This window comes from Eumetopias jubatus, unplaced genomic scaffold (genome assembly GCF_037043125.1).
Source record: "Eumetopias jubatus isolate StellerSeaLion01/CBP00866 unplaced genomic scaffold, mEumJub1_p1.0 scaffold_14, whole genome shotgun sequence".
NCBI lineage: Eukaryota > Metazoa > Chordata > Mammalia > Carnivora > Otariidae > Eumetopias > Eumetopias jubatus.
The window spans coordinates 77,440,233-77,462,068 of NW_028274820.1; the positions used below are offsets into that span (position 1 = coordinate 77,440,233).

The 21,836-nt window shown below is 34.3% G+C and overlaps 1 pseudogene; it reads right to left on the minus strand.

The window, feature by feature from the left end:
* Positions 1 to 3,169: 3,169 nt before the first annotated feature.
* Positions 3,170 to 3,281, minus strand: LOC114210713 (U6atac minor spliceosomal RNA; annotated as a pseudogene).
* Positions 3,282 to 21,836: the final 18,555 nt, after the last annotated feature.

The window sequence follows — 21,836 nt, forward strand, 5'->3', positions numbered from 1 at the left end:
GATGCATAAAGAATTATTGGAAAATGAAGTAAGGAAAATACCTTACTTAAGCTTTAGTAATGCTATTAGTACTTATTGAATTATGTTTTATATTTTCTAGAAGTAAATTTATTTTTGTGACAGAATGAATGAGTTTTACCACACAGAAGTCCCCACAGAATGAAAATTTATAATCACTTTAAGCAGAACTAAAATGGAAGATCTAAAAATAGCTTTCATCTTTACTTTGAGTTACAACATTATTACAACATTAATATTCAGTCACTATACTCTCTTTGGCCTCTTATTTGAAAAGAAAAAAAAAAACCTTCAAAACTCAAAACAGCAATATTTTAAGCAATATTAAATGAATAGCCCTATGATATAGAGGAAATATCTCAGCTTTTAATTAAGAACTAACACCTAATGTACAACTTAATCAAAATAAGTGACCCCCAAACCCTTTCCATAATATTTTCTCTTGAATATAGGTTCTCAGTACCTTTTTTGAAATGTGGACTGTTTTTTTCTTTTCAAAATAACAAATATGACAGTGAATTTTTTCAAGATTTATAGCACCTATTATCTTTAAGAGTACACTTATAATTTAAATGGCTACCACAAGAAATGTGTTTTCAGAAGGATGGTTTAACTAATTGACAGGGAATTAATCTGAAAAAGGAAACTAATTAAACAGTTTTGTGTCATAAATATGCTCCCATTGTTTTGAAGAGCAGCATGTTACTGCTACTACTATAATTCGTCACAAAACAAATCAGGAAAATTAAATTATTGTAGTTAGTGTGGGGTAGTGCTGAAATACTTGCTACCTAGAACATAAAAATTAAAGTGTTTTCATTATGCAGAACTTCACACATTTTGGAGAGAACCCCATAGTGAGCAAAATATTTTTAAAATCTCTTTGTGCCTCTGAACTTATACATTCAAACATTTGTGGTATTATAAATGTTTTAAAGATTGGTTGTTTTTAAAACTTTATTGTAACAATGCAGTATATAATACATAGAACATACAAAATACGTGTAAATTGACTTTCTGTTATTGGTAAGGCTTCTGGTCAACAGTAGGCCATTGGTAGTTAAGTTTTGGGGGACTCAAAATTATATCTGGATTTTTGACTGCATGGACGTTTGTTTCCCCTAATCCTTGCATTGTTCAAGGGCTAACTGTAGTTATACTTTGAGTCACTTTGTGCTCTGGGCAACAGAACTTCAAAACAGCATTTAATTTTGAAGATCTTTCTGAAGTTGAGGATTACCAATAGTATCTGTGTTTAGAGAGTTTTAATTTTATTACTTTCAACTGTATTGAAGATAAGAAATAATATTAATGAAGTTAAGGGGAAGTGATCTTTGGAGATTTACTTTAATAAACATAAAAAAATCCATAACAAGCATTCCAAATGTAAATTGCTATTTCCATAGTCTTTAGGGGTGAAATACAAGTAGTTTGTATGCTGAAATAATTTACATGCAGTTTATACTTTTCATAGCTTTACATATAATTAGAGCTTAAAGAAAATTTGTTGTTTTATCCATATTGCCTCATGTGTTATCCTTATTAGGTAGGCTTTTTTAAAAAATTTTCATTGTATAAGGAAGGAAACCATTTGTGAAGAGGTAAAATAATTCACCAAAATTCACATAAGACAGAATATTGAAACTGGGTGTATCTAGTTTAGTACTTTGCTATAGAAAGTGTGGTCCATACACTGGGAGCTTTTGCATCATCTTGTTGGAAATGCAAGTCCATACTTCAGATCTATTGATTCGTAATTTGCATTTTAACAAGATGTCCATGTGATTCTTTTGCATATTAAAGCTTGAGAAATACTGGTTAAATATCTTGTCACTTTTGTTTTAAAATGTAGATTTTATTATTATTCAGGTATGGTGAGGCCAACAGATCTTGAGACCATTGCCTTTTGATAGTTTGTTACTCATAGTTCCAAAGATGAGGTGACATAGCTGCCATACAAGGGACCGCACAGGGAAGCACCAAGGTGAGTCAGGAGGCACAGGGAATGAGGGGAAAATGTGGGCAAGAACCATTATTGTTATTTCCGTGGGAAAAGCAAGGCAGGCAGGATAAGCAGGGTTAGCATTGGCTAATTTAAGTAATGTCACCGGGCTCCCAGTATAGAGATGTCCCTAGTTGTCTGGTACCTGGCCCTTGGGGGAACAGAGCAGAATAGTGGTTTAGAATATAAGAACCCTATAAAGGAGTTTTGGGTATGAGCTCAGAATTTGTTATTTTGAATATGAAAGCCATGTTCCAAGGCAAGTCTTTTACTATTTCTAGGAATTAATTTAGCCCTGGGAGGGACAGTCTCTCTAGGGTCAGCCAGGCCCCAAGATGTGAAAGCATCAGAAAAACAGAAAATAAAAAGGGATGATTAATACATTATCACATAGAGTAAGACCCTATCATAATGCAATAAGCAGAGTCCACAAAGCTTCATTATGAAAAATACAGAGATGCAGTTATTGCAAGGTTAATAAAAAGACCGAGTGAGCCTGTACATTCATCCCTTGGAATTTCCAGGGGTCTGGCTGGGCAGATTAAATCCATTCAGATTATAGCTACCACTGTGGGCATTGCCTGGAGGTAGCTCTCCACTCTGGTTTATTTCTTTATGCATGGAAATTCTTCTAATTCCAGTGACTGCCAGGGACTTCCAGGGGCCCAGCAGCAATTCCAGCATTAACCCCATGAATTGGCATCCATTTCATTGGCTCAATACTGGAATTTGAGTACAGAAAATACTGAAGGCAGAGAACTTGCCCTCACCTACCTGCTTTTTCCCCTTCTTGCTTCAAGCCTACCAGTCCTCACCAGAAGATAAAAACTAAGAAGTTTTGGGGTCATCCCTATTTGAGGATGTGGGAGAAGAATAGAAGCAATTGCCAATCACGTTATATCAGAATTAATGAGGATGGGGGAAACTATAGAGTCACATGGCATCAGCTAAAGAAAAATAGCAATGTTATCCAGTTTTTGAATACCTACTATTATGCTAGGTACTACACTGATGTTAATCCATTTAGTCTTAACATACAATTATGAAAATTGAGGCTGGAAGAGATTTAGTAATTTGACCAAAATTATTACATGGTGAAGAGTGTATTAGCTATCATGTCCATCTGACTTAAAAGCCCACGCATTTCCTATAGGCCCATCTTTAGTGTCACAAAGTGGATGACAATGCTTAAACAGTATGTATTATAAGAATTTTTCTATCCTTATTAAGGGAAATGCTGATCTCTCTGTTCATGGATTCATTATGTTAGCATCAATAGGAGATAGAATAATTTTCCTGAGTCCTCTGAAATGGCTAGGTTTAACTTTTTTAGGTCAGTTTACTTTACTTTTGTCATATTCAAAGCTAAATTACCAAATTTGGAATGTTTCCAGGACTGCCTTTGCTTGGCTCATCTAGGCTGACAAATCATGATATAATTTAGAAATAACATTTAACTCAGGACAAAAGGAATTTCTTGGAGATGTGTAAATATGGGAGAGGGGAGTTTTTGTGTACTGATAAAGTAATACTTTAAATTTTTATCACTTTTATTGAGATATAAATTACATATAATAAAATTAAACAATTATATGATTTAATAATTTTGACAAATACTATCATGTATGTTTGTCATATATATGTTTGTTAGGCATAGTGGCTTAAGCTAACATTTATCTTCTAGTATAAACCAATCATATATTTTCTATGTAGGTAATTGTAATCAAGATTTTTGTATTAAAACTTACACATTTCCTGTACTTCTAGCAAATTTGTTACTCATAAACTCTTAGAACAACTCAGTGCCATGCCAATTTAAATTTTTCATGAAAGGGTTATTTGTGTGGGAGATAAAATGCATTACTATAGAAAAAAAGTAATAGATTGCAACCACATTTAATAAGTTTTCAAAAAATATAAAATGTTAATGTAAAGTATGAGTATCTTAGTAAAACAACATTTAGATATAACACATTAATGTAAGTTGTTCTCAAATTTTAACTACATCTGAATTACCTTAGAGGCTTATCAGATTGGTGGGTCTTATCCCCATAGTTTTTCATTCAGCAATTTCCAGATGAGGTTGATATTGCTGGTCATGGGACCATATCTTGAAAGCCAGTTCATTTTTTTTTTTTTAAGATTTTATTTATTTGAGAGAGAGAAAGTGAGCAACAGAGAGAGAGCATGAGCCAGGAGAGGGGCAGAGAAGCAGACTCCCCACTGAACAGGGAGCCCAATGTGGGACTCGATCCCAAGACTCTGGGATCATGACCTGAGCCAAAGGCAGACACTTAATAAACTGGGCCACCCAGGTGCCCTAGATATTTTTCTTTTTGCGCCATTTAGCAATGTGTTAAAAATGTATTTCTGATGTCTATATAAAAAAATTTGTTAGTATGCTTTCTATCATTTAAAAAAGCTAGAATAAGTAATAAATTACTTGTTTAAAATAGTGATAGGAAATAGGTGAATATAATTTTGTAAAAGAAAAAAACACAAAGCTTAAAATTGGTGATTATAGTTTGTAAAGGAAAAAACAACAACAACAACACAAAGCTCCAAAATAGTCTGTATAGTATTTCAGGATAATCATTCCATTAAAATAATTTCTCAATAAAAACGTTTTAGTTCCATGTTTTAGGTCCCTGGGTAGTTCAGTCAGTTAAGTGTCTGCCTTCTGCTCAGGTCACGAACCCAGGACCCTGGATCTAGGCTCACATAGCATCAGGCTCCCTGCTCAGCGGGGGAATCTGCTTCTCCCTACCACTCCCCCTGCTTGTGCATGCTTGCTCTTTCTCTCTCACAAATAAATAAATAAAATCTTCAAAAAATGTTTTAATTCCAGAAACACAAATAGTAACATCTAAAGGCAATTCAGAATATTATTTGATTATTCATTGTTTATATAACTTTTTAAAGGAAACTGTTCTCTTCCTTTAAGAAGTCCTAAGGATATGTATTTTATTTACTTTGATTCTACTCTCCCTGTCTCAGAACATTCACATTTATACATATTAATTTTTTTCTGTCAATTTTATGAAAAATGTTATCTTGTATCTCATTATATAATTTTTGAACTTTTAGCTTTCTTTAGAAGATTATATACTAGATTAATTGGCATAGAACCTCATGTCTTTCATTTTATTCAAGTATGCTTGAAATAGATGTCTCTAAATAGATAATTGAAGAAGAAATTAATTTTCCTTTTGGGGGTATTTTTCATAACCAGAAATTAAGAAAAGCTAGGGCCCAATTTTAATTACAAGGAAATTATTTGGAATGAAATCTATAAAGTGATGCCAAAAGCATTGCTATAAAAGAGTGACTTCCTCATTTAAGAACCTGGCATTATTTTTCATTTCCTATGAGATCAAACTCTGCATTCCAGTCATACTACACTCCTTGGAAGCTAGCCTACTGTACTTTCCGCTGTTCAGCAACCTTCTAGATGTGATGGTTTATAAATTCAAATGAATCACCCTTTATCTCTGCAGAGCTTGAAGTGTATATCTGCTTTCCTCTCACACATCAAATGTTTGCCTTTCCCCTCTTCACTTAAAAGTAATTTATTGGTTACTGAAGGATTATTTCTAGGTCCAAAGGTTCCAGGAAGCCTGGCTTTATAATTCCCAACATGTTTCTCATCTTGCTAACTTTTCATAGAGATTATTTTATTTAAAATATATTTGGAATCTGGTTATATTGAATATTATAGGTCTTTTATTTGCTTCAAAAACCTTTATTGCTACATATGCATACATATTACTGTCAACGAGAGTGTTAACTTCTCAAAGTCAAGTATTTTGTGATATGCAGTGTTTGTGTCTTCTGTAGTTCTTAGCAGTTGCCAAAGATTGGAGTCATCTAAACAACTCAAACTGACTTAGGAATTAGCCTGCTCGTGCAAAATGACAGATGAACTAGAATCATTTGGCTGGGGAAAAATACAATTCTTTAAAATTAAAGTACTCCTTTGTGTGTTGAAAGGGAATAAAAGAAAATAGACTTAATCAGTGATATGAAACATGAGTGATAGGACAAAGAGGGTTGGATCTTTGGAAGTCAGAGTTTTTAAAGAGCTTGTAGAAGCTCCTTTGTCAGTTTCTAAAAGTAGGGGATATTTCACCTCCTGAAATTAATTCCATGTAGTTCTTTCTGAGGGGAGGAGTATTTAGTCTATTCCTACAGTTACATGCTTTAAACCAATTGCAGAATTGCTATTATCTTTGTAAAAAAAAAAAAAAAATTGAAGGGAGGGGCGCCTGGGTGGCTCAGTCGTTAAGCGTCTGCCTTCGGCTCAGGTCATGATCCCAGGATCCTGGGATCGAGCCCCACGTCGAGCTCCCTGCTCGGCGGGGAGCCTGCTTCTCCCTCTCCCACTCCCCCTGCTTGTGTTCCCTCTCTCACTGTGTCTCTCTCTGTCAAATAAATAAATAAAATCTTTAAAAAAAAATAAAAATTGAAGGGAGCTGAATGTAAAATGTCAAGGTAACTTTCTGTGTATTAAATTTTATCTCTAAGATTACTATACAGTGTGTTTTTAGCATCAAGTGCATGATTTGCATAATAACACAAAGAAGGCTGGCAGCCCAGCTTGTCAGTTCCTGTGACATCAGTCTACTTTTTATTTTATAATACATAATTAACTTAAAATTATTAATTAAAAAGTATTGCTACTGATAGATGAATTTTTAATAATGAAGCCTATTTTCTGTTTGGGTACAACAAAGGGAACACCAGAATTAGATTTATCTTGCAGAGTTTTCAGCGATTTAATGACTTTACTTTTTGCCCTGAAACTGTACAGTGGTTTCTCAACTGAATATTATGACACATGATATTTGGTCAAAATTACCTAGCATTCTTTTCTGCAAAAATTGTTGATGCTATATTTTGGGGCAAGGAAAAATGACAGGTAAATAAATAAATATACACACAATATGATCCCATTCACATGAACATATTTGGAGGACTTGTTGCCAATTTATTATTTATGGTTAGTTGAATCTAAAATGGTTATCGTGGCAAAACATGCTGTTACTTAGTATATAGTTAGGGACACATTTGTATGCCACACTGGTATTCTGTCCTGGGTGGTGTTTGATTGTTATTTGGCATCACATAGGTAGCATGATATACTGCATGATTTAGACAAAAAGTACTCTGTAAGATAATTGCTTTCAGATCTGATAGCTCCTAGCAGTGTTAACTGTTTGAAATCAAATTTATTAGAGTTTTGCTAGTAAAAATTCATCTGCTTTCAGTAATCTGAATACTTATAAACTATGCGTTAGTAGTTGGAATAAATATATATTGTTCATTTGACAAATAAGACTGCTAATGGTAGGTAGCAAGGTATCTGGGATAAAATCAGAAAGAAAGCATTGATCAATACTTGATGGCAATGCCTAAAAGTAGCTGGAAAATTTGAAGAGAAATTAAAGAAAAAACTTTGAGTTGCTGAGTATAGGGGTGGTATTTGAGGGTTGTGGTTGAAATGCAATCATGTGTAAGGAAAAGTGAGAGGTGAGACCATAAATGGTAATCTCCCCCACATTATTTTGGAGGATAAAATGTTCTACTGAATAGCTTATTCAGTTGAATGGTGAAGGAGAATGGGAGTTCCTGGCTAGTCTAGACCTTTTTTTTTTTTTTTTTTTCCTGGGAAAATGCCCCATCCACAGTGATTACTGAAGGGCCAGTCTGGCTTTATACCACATGACCTTTTTATTGGTCACATGTGGTTGGATCAGTGTGGACACCTGAATCAAGGTGAGTCCAGTTTTTTTTTTTTTCTTTTAAGACTTATTTATTTATGGGGCAGCTGGGTGGCTCAGTCAGTTAAGCATCTGCCTTCGGGTCAGGTCATGATCTCAGGGTCCTGGGATCGAGTCCCATGTCAGGCTCCCTGCTCAGCAGAAGCCTTGCCTCTCTCTGCCCCTCTGCCTGCTGCTCTGCCTACTTGTTAGCACACTCTCTCTGTCAAGTAAATAACATGTGTTTTTTAAAAAAGACTTATTTATTTATTAGAGAGAGAGAGAGAGTGAGGGGAGGGGCAGAAGGAGAGGACAGAGACTCTTCAAGCCAACTCCCTGCTAAGCACAGAGGCTGCCAGGGGCCTGGACCCCAGGACCCTGAGATCATGACCTGAGCCAAAAATCAAGAGCCTACCACTCAGCTGAGCCACCCAGGTGCCTCAAGGACAGTTCAGTTTTATGCAGGTAAGCAGGAACAATCTGATTCTATCTCAAAAAATTATATTAAGGCACAGTGTAAGTGGGAGCCCATGAATGGAACTTGAAATAAGGAGGGTGTCAACCCACTCACCCATTCTGGATATTGAAATTGCAGTTTTGAGAACCCAGATCTTCACTCTACACATAAAAAAAGCAATACTATTTCTATTTGATATACACAATATGAACAACCATATGTCAGCTTGATATGAAAAGCAAAATTTTCTGAGGAAAAATAACATTTCAGTGCATTTTTTATATTTAGTTATGTAAGTATGTATATATATGCATATATATGCCTATAGATATACATTTTTATAAACTGTAAAGTATTGATAGTAAATTCTGTTTTAAAATCTTTAGATATATATTGTATATATATATATATTACTGATTATGTAACAAATTGAACCTCAAATATCATCAAATCATCATATCAAATATGACTTTAATTCATTAAAATTTTTTCTTTTTCTCAAGAAATTTGATGCATTTTAGTGAGGAATTAGATCCATAGTCCCTCACTGACCCTGCTGTTCAGTGCTTCGTATCTGAACCATCTGAAGCATCAGTGCGGTAGGCAGTTCTTTCACTGCTTTGGCCTGGAAGAGATTCAGGACATTCATTGGTCAGAATTAGTTACATGGGCCCAACTAACTGTCAAATGTCTGAAAACTTGGAAGTTTTTGTTGTGTTTTGTTTTGTTTTGTTTTTTAATACGAAAGAACTTGGAGGGGCACCTGGGTGGCTCAGTCGATAAAGTGTCTGCCTTTGGCTCAGGTCATGATCCCAGGGTCCTGGGCTTGAGCCCTGTGTCGGGCTCCCTGCTCAGTGGGCAGTGGGGAGTCTGCTTCTCCCTCTTCCCCTGCCCTTGCCCCCGCTCATGCTCTCTCTATCTCTCTCAAATAAAAAGTAAAATCTTTAAAAATAAAAAAGAAAGGAAAGAACATGGAATATTTTTTGAGCTGACTGTCTCACACTATATCCCAGCTCTGGCTTCTGCGGGGTTGGAATTTTTGTCCTAGCAAGAGAGTTAAAATTTAAGCAAGCAACTCTGCAAGGGTTCCATGGGATGCTGCCAGGGCCCTTTGGAGTTCTTGAACCTATAGAGACTTGTAGGTGAGAAGAGGGTCACAATACTGGCAAAGGCAACTGATGCTGGTTATTAAGAGAGGTCAGGCTCTTTTTACAAAATGGAGGTTATGGATACATGTGAAACTTCAGTGATTTTGTAGGTACCTCCTGGTACTCCTTTGCCCCAGTATAATTATGAATGGGCACATGCAACTGCAACCTGAGAAGTTTGCAATAATGAAATGTCCCTAGAGATGAAGGTTTTGTTTACCATCAGGTAAGCTACCAAGATGTATCCAGGTGATAGCTGAGGGGCAGAGGGGGAAAAATTATTCTAACACTTGTTAAAATGGTTAGGAAGACTTTCTTCAAGTCTGTTGCAATAGAGGAGAGAGATTAATTGCAACTCCAAATATAGCAAAGACAGCTGGAGATTTATAGCCAAGGAAGAGAATAAGGAGGGTCAATAGATGGAAAATTACTCCAGTAGATATCAAAAGTAGGGAGATTTTTGCTAAAGCAACAGCAGGGTTCTTGCTGAAAGCAGGTCAGGGACTTATACATCAAAGGTAACAGATGAGGAACTTGACCAGATTATCAAGGGTGATAGATAGCAAGGGTGCCATCGCAGAATTCTTGGCTAAAGCTAGACTTGACAAGGTTAGAAACAGAAGCCCATGTTTGATGCTTCGTTAGGAAGAGTTTTTAGAGCTTGACTAAGTCTGCTCAAGGAGAGAGACTTTTTCAATGGATAGTGGAGCAGGGAGAGGACAAACATCAATTGTAGTTTTGAAATACACCATAGTGAGGGGGGAGATGTAGTCAATCTCACTGACCTCCCTCTTCTGATATTCCTTTTAGGAAGCGAGGCCAATGAGATCATTCCCATACATGTGTGGATACCCTGTGTAGTACTCTGGATGGGCTCTGGCAGTTAGGAAAATGTGCCCTTTAGATCTTTTAATACATGGAGTGCCAATGTCTGATGACCTGAGGTGCTCTCCTCTGAAATGCATCACTGCATTTCTGCTTCTTTAGTGTTTCCCATGGGCTGCTACAAGTGAGTGACTGAGTGGAACAGGGAAAGCTAAGGCAGCCCTATTCCTGGGAGAGGGAGGATTGCTCCGATGGGCAATTTTGGTTCAATAACTTCTGGTCAGTCTTGTCTGACTTTCTTAGACTGCAGTGTGATTTAAGATTCTTCCATCCAATCTTTCTACTTTCCCTCTTCTTCATAATGGTTAGAACTACATTGTGGTCTGATGTCTGATGTCTCCACAAACTTCTGATGGCTTCTGCCTCATTTTTCTCCCAAGCATTTCCCCTGACAAAATGCTTGTGTAACAGATCTCATCCTGGTATCATTAGAATGTGAAATAGAAACCAGTGAAATTGTAGAAGGCTGTTTTGTGACCTAATATCGTTCTGAAATTCTTTTGAGTCTTGGGAGATTTTCAAACTGACTTTTCGGCTAGTTTTTTTTTTTTTTTTTTTAATTGTAAACCAGCAAAGGAGCCAGTATATGTTTACAGGCTTTCATGGAGCAAAATCAAGACATCACTATGAACAAACACGAGCACAGACAGAAAAAAAAAGTTTCTGGAAAGGATTCCGTATTTGCACAGATGATAAAATTGATGCTTAAAATTAGTTTTCCCTAAATTGTCAAGTGGTAGGTGAGCCCAAACTGATACTTGGGTTGAACATGGCATATATTAAATATTACATCAGGTAGACACAGGTAAATACCAGCATAAATAACTACATAAGGTGTTCTCAGGAATCTGGATATTACCATGGATTCCAGAAGTAGACAAGGTAGTCTAAATTGTTGTAGGTAAGAAAGCAGGAATGAAAGACTGCCAACTGGAGCTGAAGAAGCACTGAGAAGTCAAAACCCACAAAACTAATAAGGGAGACCATCCTTTTTCACAGCCATGACCTATTTCTAATTATAGTTTTTCTTTTTATAATACTCACTTTTCTTTTAAATGGTGCCCTTTATATTTAACCACATGTTCAAATATTATCTATTTCCAAGCCTCGCATCTATTGGAAATTTATTTCTGATTATTTTACTGTATTTAAAACTAATCTATATGATGAAAGTGCTCCATACTTCACATGTCACATAATATACAAATTAGAAGTCCAATGCTATTTACATGGCATCCAGTCTAGTTTCAGTTTTGTTGATCAGGAAAAATATTGAATACTTGAGAAATTTGAGAAATGGTTGAGTATATCTAATGTCTAGTAGACTATGATACATTATCTTTTTGAAATGAATAGAAATGATTTTTAAACTCTGTCTTAAAATTTATTTTAATTTTTTCAGTGTATGAAGCCTACTTGCAGCTTTTATTTATTTTATTCTTTTATTTTATTTACTTTAATTCCAGTGTATATCATGTGATTTACTTGCAGCTTTTTTTTTTTTTTTTTTTTTTGCGGCTTTTAAAGGTAACACTATGAATGCGAAGTCAGTGTTTATGAAGCTGTATGCCCAGTAATTACTGGTAGTGTTTTGGAGGAAAAATTCTATAAGTTTCACAATTTTTTTATTTTTAAAACTATTGAAATATAGTATGCATGTAGAGAAACATAAGTAAGTATAATGTTTAATGGATGTCATTACAAATTGAAGACACCTGACCATCAGCACCCAGATGAAGAAACAGAACACTACTGGCAGTCTCATCTCCCTTCCAATCACTGTTCACACCAAGGATAAAACAAAATGGGCATCCCAAATCCATAAATTATTTTCACCTGTTTTGTACTTTATTATATAAATGGGATCAAAGAAGAGGGGAGGAGGAGGAGAAAGCAGCTATAAAAATGCTCTTAGAACTAAAAAGTCATTCTAGCAAGATTGAAGAATACAGAGTCAGTAGAATTAACTGTTTTTATATACTGTCATGAACAATAGGAAACTGAAATTAAAACTCATACTTTGTAAAGACTAAATTTTATTGTATGTGATTATACCTCAATGAATTTGAAATAGAAATAAAAACTGTAAATTCTCAGTTAATTGGCTTTGAAGTTAAACAGATTCTACCTCTGTTATTTACTGGAAATTTTAATATAATGCTTTATAAATTTAATTTCCTTAACTGAAAATAGGGTTTAACAAAATATTACTTGTGACTGTCTCATAAATATGCTGGGATAAATATACATTGGCTGTTTGTGGGCACATCACATACATGAAATAAATATTAACTGTCTTTTATGTTTTATATAGATATTTTACATGGCTCTCTATAGTGGCTTTAAAGTTTCTTAATCAGAAATGTATCTCATTCAGTTTCCTTGGCTATAACATAAAGGGGTGAATCTTATTATAATGCAGTGAGGGGAAGACCAAACTACCCTAACCTCAACTTCACCATTCTTGATGATCAGTCTTGGGAAAATCACATAGACCTTACAGTTATAGTTTATCCCCAGTCGAGCACTTATCTAGAATAGGAAAATCACACAGGGCTTCACCTCTCATTCGGACTTCATTAGATCTCTTTTTCCTGTTCTAAGGAGTGAGATATCTATATGTCATTGTTGTCTTCAGCTGCTTGATTCTTCTTTTATTAAATTTAAATTTAATGCAACTAAATACTTCAGTTGCTAAATCTATCTCAGTTTAACAAAATTGAAAGGAACTTTAAGCCATATATTTTTTAACCTTTTCCCAAAAGATAGTTTGAATTATATCAACATAATACAGTGTTCATTAAACATGGTTTGTAAAGTTTTCTTGCAGTATATATACTGAATCATAGCTAATAGTAGTAGAAAAAAATTGGGTAACTCATGACATTTGCTTTCTTGACCTTTTATTGCTAAAGTTTTTAGAAACAGATTCTGCATTATTACTGGCCAGGAGTCAGTGGATACTATTTGTAAATTTTTTGTATATTTGAATTCTCCCCGAATTATCTCACTCCCAGACATTTGGTTTATCACCTGCAAAAATACATTCATCAGCAGTCTTTGTAAAAGTCTTATTTGTGTAAACTATAATTATACAGAACACATATAATAATTTAAAAAAAAATTCCTGCTATTAACATTTACAATTTGTTAATAGTATTTTCATGAATATTTGTTATCACAAAGATTAAAAGATTCCCATCATAAGGGGTTTCAGACATAACAGTACACACTTTAGAGAATGTGGGATGTTTAGAAATTTTTGTTCTAAATAACATTAAAAAATTTTCCTAACTCGAGGTATGCTTCATATCGTTAGGCAAAAATAATTTAATCCTTTCTTTCTAATTTGGTAATACATTTGATAGTTAATACTGTATAATGTTATAATTAATTTATAACTTTAAAAATATTAGACCCTTCTGGGAAATTTTGAGATACTTTACAATCATTAATCAAGATTTGGTTCTGCTTGAATTAAATTCCACTGGTGTGTTGAAAATAAAATTTAAAAAGAGAATAAACTTTTACTTAAAAAATTTGATTATGCTAATATGGGTAAGTAGTAGTAATGAAGGTTTTGTTATAGTTGTAATTAGATTTGAATCGTATGGATTCATTTTACTTGCTCTCCAAATAAATCCTCTAATGGAATGTTTTCTCCTTAGAGTGTATTCTTTATATTAAACTTTCTTCAAGATGAATAAATATCATAAATAAGTGAATTTAATAATCAGCTCTGATTGAATACATTAAAATGAATGTACTTTTAATACTTAGGTAATTAAGATATGTACATTTCCTGCATTGGTACGAAGAACAGATCTGCTTTTGCATACTACAGAACAAACAGTATAGTGGCACATTCATTTCTTGGATCTCAGGGAGATTAGGGGAAGGTCTACCTTTTGCCATTTTTTATTCTTCACCAATACGTCCTTAAATATGTACTACCTATGATTTTGAATCACAAAGAAAAATAAATTCTCATTCCAAAAGAGTCAATAATAGGAATTTTCTCTAATCAATAAGGGTAAATACCTTGGATATTTTCTAGTCTTGAATTTTTTTATGCAGACATTTAAATTTTTCTAACTAAATCTTTTCTATATCTAGTTTATAGTGCTGAATTGTATGGATTATTTATATAGGTGCTTAGGGAATTAAGTGGGAAATCAAAATGAATTTCATTGTGTTTGATTCAATTTGTTAATAAATATTGCATTTCATTTGCAGAATACAAAGTGACAAAATTTATATTTAAATATCACCTATCTATATCTGTCTATTTTTCTATTTGTCATCATCATCTGTCCATTCTTTTATCCACCCATTCATTCATCTTCTATTTTGTGTAAATTCTGAGGGAGAAAGTCTCACAGTGCATATCAATCTTGGTTTAGACAGAAAGAGAAAACATGCACTACATTAAACAGAAACACTAAAGGATTATTAAGCTTTAATAGGAGAGTAACAATTAAGATGGAAAGAGAACTCTGAAAAATACCCTGGGGATTAAGAGTACACCTACTTTGGTCAGCACTGAGAAATAGTATAGAATTGTTGAATCATTATATTGTACACCTGAAACCAATTATACTTCCATTAAAAAATAAAAATAACAGATACTTTAAGGCTGAAGGAGGGGACCTGGGAATGGACAAGAGGGGGATTTCAAACCTTCTTAAAGACGCTGTGGTTGTAGCCCACTGGGTTACAGAGAAGATTACTGGGTAGTTCAGTAGTGAGACTTGATAGTCATCAGGCAAGGCTGGAACAATCCCCTGTGGCATATATCAAAGGAGGCGGGCAGCAGGCATTTGAAGGGAGTCAGGTCACTGTTACAAGTACTGCCAGAACTAAGAGCTGGAAAAGCATCCCTAGGCAGGAAGCTAGAGTCCTGTGTGTGGTTTGGGCAGGCTGAAGGGCAGGACAAATGTTGGGTGGCTGGCTCTCCTTGGAATGTTTTAGTGATTAAAATAGATGATTACATGGTTTTCTAATATCTTCTGAGAAGTTATATTCTTCAAAGGAATGTATATTTCTAAACCATATAAACCTAATGGCAGTTATTTGTGTCTAAAAATAGACTGATGGTGGCTGTAGTTACCTAGATTGAAAACATGAAATTGTCTTTGAAGTCACCTCATAAATAACAAATATGGCTCAGATATTGTTTTAACTAAGTTAATATGAATATGTAAATTGTTGTTACAGTTGAGAAACACTCTTTTATTCAATAAACTTAAGACAGGTTCTTTTTTTTTCTTTAAATTTTTTTATTGTTATGTTAATCACCGTACATTACATCATTAGTTTTTGATGTAGTGTTCCATGATTCATTGTTTGTGCATAACATCCAGTGCTCCACGCAGAACGTGCCCTCTTTAATACCCATCACCAGGCTAACCCATCCCCCCACCCCCACCCCTCTAGAACCCTCAGTTTGTTTTTCAGAGTCCATTGTTAAGACAGGTTCTTTTGAACCCTCTTTTAACCTGTCTTGTCCTTGGGCCTTTGGCCTGCCTAGTTCATTTGTAACAACAATTCTGCTAAGTCAGTTTAAAGAGAATCCTTTACAAAAAAAAAAAAAAAATCAAGTAAATAATAGTATATAGTGGTGGCAAAAGTTATACAGATGAAATATGGTATATAAATGCCTGAAGTATGAACACACTAGATAAAATTATAATTATGAGCCTGCTAGTAAAATCCAAAATCCTTTGTAGGCCACAAAGTGGCTTTCATATTCCAGTGCACCCCTCCTATTGTGAGTTCACTCACAATTCCCCAATACCCACTCAATATCCAAGCCACAGAGCTTTTTCTTATTGAACGTGGTATGTAGCTTTATGCATTCCTGTCTTTGTTATTGCTGTTTCCTCTGTCTGGCCTGGCTGTGTGGCAGATCCAGTGGATTGCTTCTTTCCATATCTATTTCAACATCTTGTTGAAGGAGGTAATTGAGAGGATGTAACTTCCAGTTGACAGGCAAGCTATACCCAAGCAATCAGAGGCTCCTCCTCTGTCCTTGGATGTACGCTCTGCCTACTGTTCCCACAGTGGAAACCGTTTTCAAGGACATAGTCTTGAGAGAGCAATGTGTTGTTGAGACCATCTGGACAGTGTATGTGACTGAACCTTTAGAAGGCCTCTATATAAACTTTAAAGATTTTTGGCAGACGGATGTGGAGATCTATTTGTCTTAAGGCTACCTGTGACAAGCCTTGTTTGTAAATTCCTTTGCTTTCTAAATTTTTCTAAATTGCCACCTACCACAAAAAAAAAAAAAAGAAAGAAAAGACAGAATGCTTTATGCTGAATATCTGCATCAGATTCCTGATCATTACCCTTGAAACCTCATCATCCTGGCCTGCCTTCAGCACGGGTTTTGTTAAGTTGCTTTAACAAGAATCTTCCTATCCTTGATGTTCCTTCTTAGTAATTTTCTACCTCTTGACCTCACACTCTGCACCTTTGCTGTAAATCCCTACATTTCCTTGTTGTCTTAGTCATTGAGCCTGTTCTTTCTCACACAGTGTAATATTCTTGACACTTGTCACAATAGGCCTGAATAAGTCTTCTTTACCAATACTAACAAGTGTCAGAATAATTTTTTCTTCAACACAGTTCAGATGTCTTTACTGAATTCACAAAATAGTCATTTCAGTTCATCTTCAATATTCACCTTATGGTAAGGTATTGATTTGAAATATGTATCCATATGCAGTTAAAGTTAATAAACTTCAAGATCACTGGGTAAACTGGGGACATAATTAGATATATTTCCTCTCCATCAGCAGTTTGGTATTTATTCAAAAGCTCATAATTTTCTGTAATTAATAATATGCAGATGAGTAGTTGGCAGTAATTTAAACTGTACAAAAAAAATCTATGTTGAGTGGGTTGTTTTATTCATTGTTTATAAGATGACCTTACGAGTCTGGAATTTTAGTTACTATTAGATTAATGTCATTACATGATATAATAGCAATGTCATAAGTTACTTTAGAACGTTGAATGACATAAGCATGACTGTGTGTGAGGCATATTATCATTATGTGGGTATTTATGTGTGCCCTTTTTAATTAATTTTAATAATGTTTTTATTTTAGTTTTAGAGTTATAAAAACATAGTAAAGATACTACACAGAGATCCCATATGCCCTTCACCGAGTTTCCCTTAATTTTTCTTGTATTAATATAGTAAAATTGTCACAATTCATGAATCATGTATCAGTATATATTATTATTAACTAAAGTCTATATTTTTTTCAGATTTCCTTTTATTTTACCTGATTTTTTTTGCTATTTCAGAACCTCTTCCAGAATACTGTATTATGTTAATTCATCATGCTTCCTTAGTTTCTCTTGGCTGGAATAGTTTCTCAGGCTTTCTTGCTTTTGGTAACTTTGAGAGTTTTGAGGTATACTGATCAGGTATTTTATAGAATGTTCCTTAGTTGAGATTGATTTGATGTTTTCCTCAGACTGATATTTTAGGGTTTGAAGACAACAGAAAGTGACATTCTCACCATATTGTTTCAAATTTACCTATTATCTATATAACATCACTTTTAGTGTTCATCTTCAGTACTTGACTGAAGTAGAGTTTGTCAGATTTCTTTACTGTAAAGCTCCCCCCCCCCCGCCCCTGGCCCTCGACATTCCAAGCCCTACTCTTTGGAAGGAAGTTGGTGTACACAACGTACATTTAAGGAGTGAAGACTCATGCTCCACCCTCTTCAGGGTAGAATATCTGCATACAGTAGTTAGAATTCATTTGCATGATAAATTTGGCTCTTCTTTCTCCCTCTCTCTCTCTGTCTCTATGCCTGTTTCTTTCTTTCTTTCTTTGTCAATATGGATTCATAGATACTTATTTTATACTTTGGATTATAATATAATATACTTTACTTAATTTTTCTTCATATTGTTTCAGTTTTAGCCATTGGGAGATCTTTCAGTTCACTCTTCTATGTCTTTAACATAACCACATCATTATGCTTTTTTTTTTTTAGTTACACCTTTACTTTCTGGCATTATAAGATGTTCTAGACTTATCTTGTGTACTTCCTACCCCAGTCCTAGAATCAGTCATTTCACCAAGGACTCCTGGTTTCATTTATGGAGAATGGTATTAGAAACCAGGATCTGAGTTCTGTGTTCTTTGCTACTGGGGTAACTTTGCTTCTAGGCACTCCTAACTGACTGAGCAAGAAAACACATGTGTATGTAATAACTTCAGTATACAGATAGTCCCTGACTTATGATGGTTTGACTTACAGTTTTTCAACTTTATGATGATGCAAAAGTAATATGCTTTCAGTGGAGATGTACTTTGAATTTTGATCTGTTTTTCCAGGCTAGTGATATGGTGTGGTGTACTATCTCATGATGCTGGGCGGTTCCAGCAAGCCATAGATCTCAGTCAGCGATGTCATTATGGGGGTAAACATCTGATATATGACAACCATTCTGTATCCATACAAGCATTCTGTTTTTTTCACTTTTAGTACAGTACTTAATAAATTAGATATTTAACACTTTATTATAAAATAGACTTTGTGTTAGAAGGTGTTGCCCAACTGTAAACTAATATTAGTGTTCCAAGCAGGTATAAGTATTCTGAGCATGTTTAAGTTAAGCAAGGCTAAGCTATGGTGTTCGTTAGGTTAGGTGTATTAAGTGTATTTTTAACTTACAATATTTTCAACTTACGATGAATTTATCAGGATGTGACCCTATCCTAAGTTGAGAAAAATCTCTATACACATAACTAAAAATATTTCTCTTGGTATTCATCTTATATTAAACTAAATGTGTTTTTTTTCTGATATATCCAACTCCAATCCATTATCATGTGGATGATCAGCCCTCTCCCCTTCTTATCTGTAATATCCAACTCAAATAATGAGAAACTAGGACCTTACTATCTACTACCTATTTACTTGGTTTTTCAATTCTAATATATATGTATGGCAGTATCAGAATTGTTGAACCCTATATCATGGGGAACAACTTTATCAAATAGAGTATACGGTTTCTGCATAGTTCCCTTTGTCTGTAGTCTTACAGACTATTCATTTCAAAGTTACTTAGTTTAGCCATTTTTTCTTCTATCTTCTTCAGTGAGATTGTTTCATACATTTGTAATATAGTGGATTCTTTTGTCACAGTCTGCATTTTATACTAGAATTATCTGCTTTCTAAATATTTTAAAAATTTGCATATGATAAGGTTGAATTTTTCATAGTGTCATGTATCTACCATTGAAGTATCATTTAGGATAATTTTACTGCCCTAAAAATCTCCTGGGCTTCACCTATTCAACTCTCACCCCTCTTCTGAACTGTTGGCAACCACTGGAATATTTTTTATGTTTTTAGTTTTGCCTTTTGTAGGATGTCATATAGTTGGCCTTATGCAGTATGTGGACTTTCAGAATAACTTCTTCCTTTCAGATAGAAATATTCACCTGAAATTCATCCATGTTTTTCTGTTCCTTGATAACTCTAGTTCTTTTTGCTTCTCAATAATTTCCCATGATATGGTGATAATAACTGGTTTATCTGTTCACCTATTGAATAGGATCTTGGTTCATATGACTTTTTGACAGTTATAAATAAAGTTCTATAAACATTCATGGGCAGTTTTATGTGGATATAAGTTTTCAAGTCAGTTGAGTAAATTTCTTGGTTTATGTAAGTACCTGTTCCGAATATATTTCTTTTTATTTATTTATTTATTAAAATTTTATTTATTTATTTGACAGAGAGAGACCCAGTGATAGCAGGAACACAAGCAGAGGGAGTGGGAGAGGGAGAAACAGGCTTCCCGCGGAGCAGGGAGCCCGATGTGGGACTCAATCCCAGGACCCTGGGACCATGACCCGAGCCGAAGGCAGATGCCCAACGACTTAGCCACCCAGGCGCCCCTGAATATATTTTAAAAAGGTGACCAAAAGGAATGGGAGGTTCTCATTAATGTATCAAACATTATACTGCTAGGTAATAAAGAAGATATTTTTGGGTGGAGGAAGAAACTGAAATCATGGTTCTGGGTCATACAGAAATATTAGTGGGCAAAAATAAATTGGGATTGTTTTATGTTCTTGTCATGCTTCTGAAATTTCAAAATATCACTGCATTTTTCATTCTCTGTAGAAAAAATTTAATCCAGAGTGGTTTGTAGAAAATATAATAAATATTAAATCCTTGGTTACTATGAAAGAGCATTATTTAGAAATTAGTTTTTATTTGAATGAAATTAATAAATATATAACGTAATGCTAAAGCAAAATATAAATGGTGTTTAAGAAACTGTAAATTTGGGAATGACAGCTTGATGTAGAGGTCAATTTTTTTTCAGGTGTTATCTGATTGAGCAATTATGTTCTTTACTAAAACATTTGTTAAATGCTTTATTCTTAATTTTGTTGATACTAATATTCAGAGTAGACTTTCATTTAGAGAAAAAATAAAGTGAGAAACTACACTTACATGACAAGAAGTGCAAATAATTCCTACTATTAAATTATTAAAGTATACTAAAGTAAGTTGTCTTGAAAATGCAATGCATCCTAGGCTCAGGAAAGTTATCATGGGCATGTTATATTGAGTTTTATGGAACTGGTATTAACTCTTGTAGCTTATCTAATGGAGACATTTTTCTAATAGTTCTAATAGTTCTATCAGTGAGTGGATATAGATGGAAAAAGACTTGATATGACAGAGCTTCTTCAGTTAGCTTGATTGTAAGATTTTTGAAATAGTCTTTATATTTAAAGATCATAATTTGGTAAAGCATAGCTTGCAAAAGTACAAATTATCTGAGCAAAATTAAAGTGAGGATAAATTTTTATAGGCATTTTTCTGAAATTATAATGATACATGGAAGTGATTTTTCTGCATAAATATAATTTCTCCTTCATATGCAAAATATTTTGGGGCATTTTACTGTTACAGTTGAAATTTATCTAAAATGAATTATGTATCTCCATGACCACATAGACATAGCATTTAGAATATTTTATTGATGAGTTTGTTTCTCCATCATAAACATTAGTTACTGAACAGGTCTCTGAAACAAGGATGCCCATGGCAATCCCATGGACTCTGCAGTCATCAATAATTGGCTCACTTTTATGGACTTTGTGTAGTCTATCAGTTTCGTTTTTCACATTCTTTCTCTTGTAAATTTTGCTGGTTTCAGAATTTTGGCTACTTATAATCTGCTTCACTTTACACATTATTATCAAGTGACTGTGCTTCAGTTTTTTACACATCGGTTTGGAGGCTGTGCTCCAGGTAGTTAATCTGAAAAATGCATAAATTTGAAAAACAGAGCAAATAAGGCTTTGTAGGCACCCGTTATGAAACTCATAAATGACATCTTACAAATCAGGTTTCAATCTTTCAGGGATAAATGTTGGTAGCAGTTTTAGTCTGTATATCGAATCTGGTAAATCAGAAGCCTTGAGTTTAGTTCCTTTTTAAAGAAATGTATACTTTCAGATATTTCTGAAAATTAATATTTTTTTCATAGGAATTTTTGCAACTCATGCA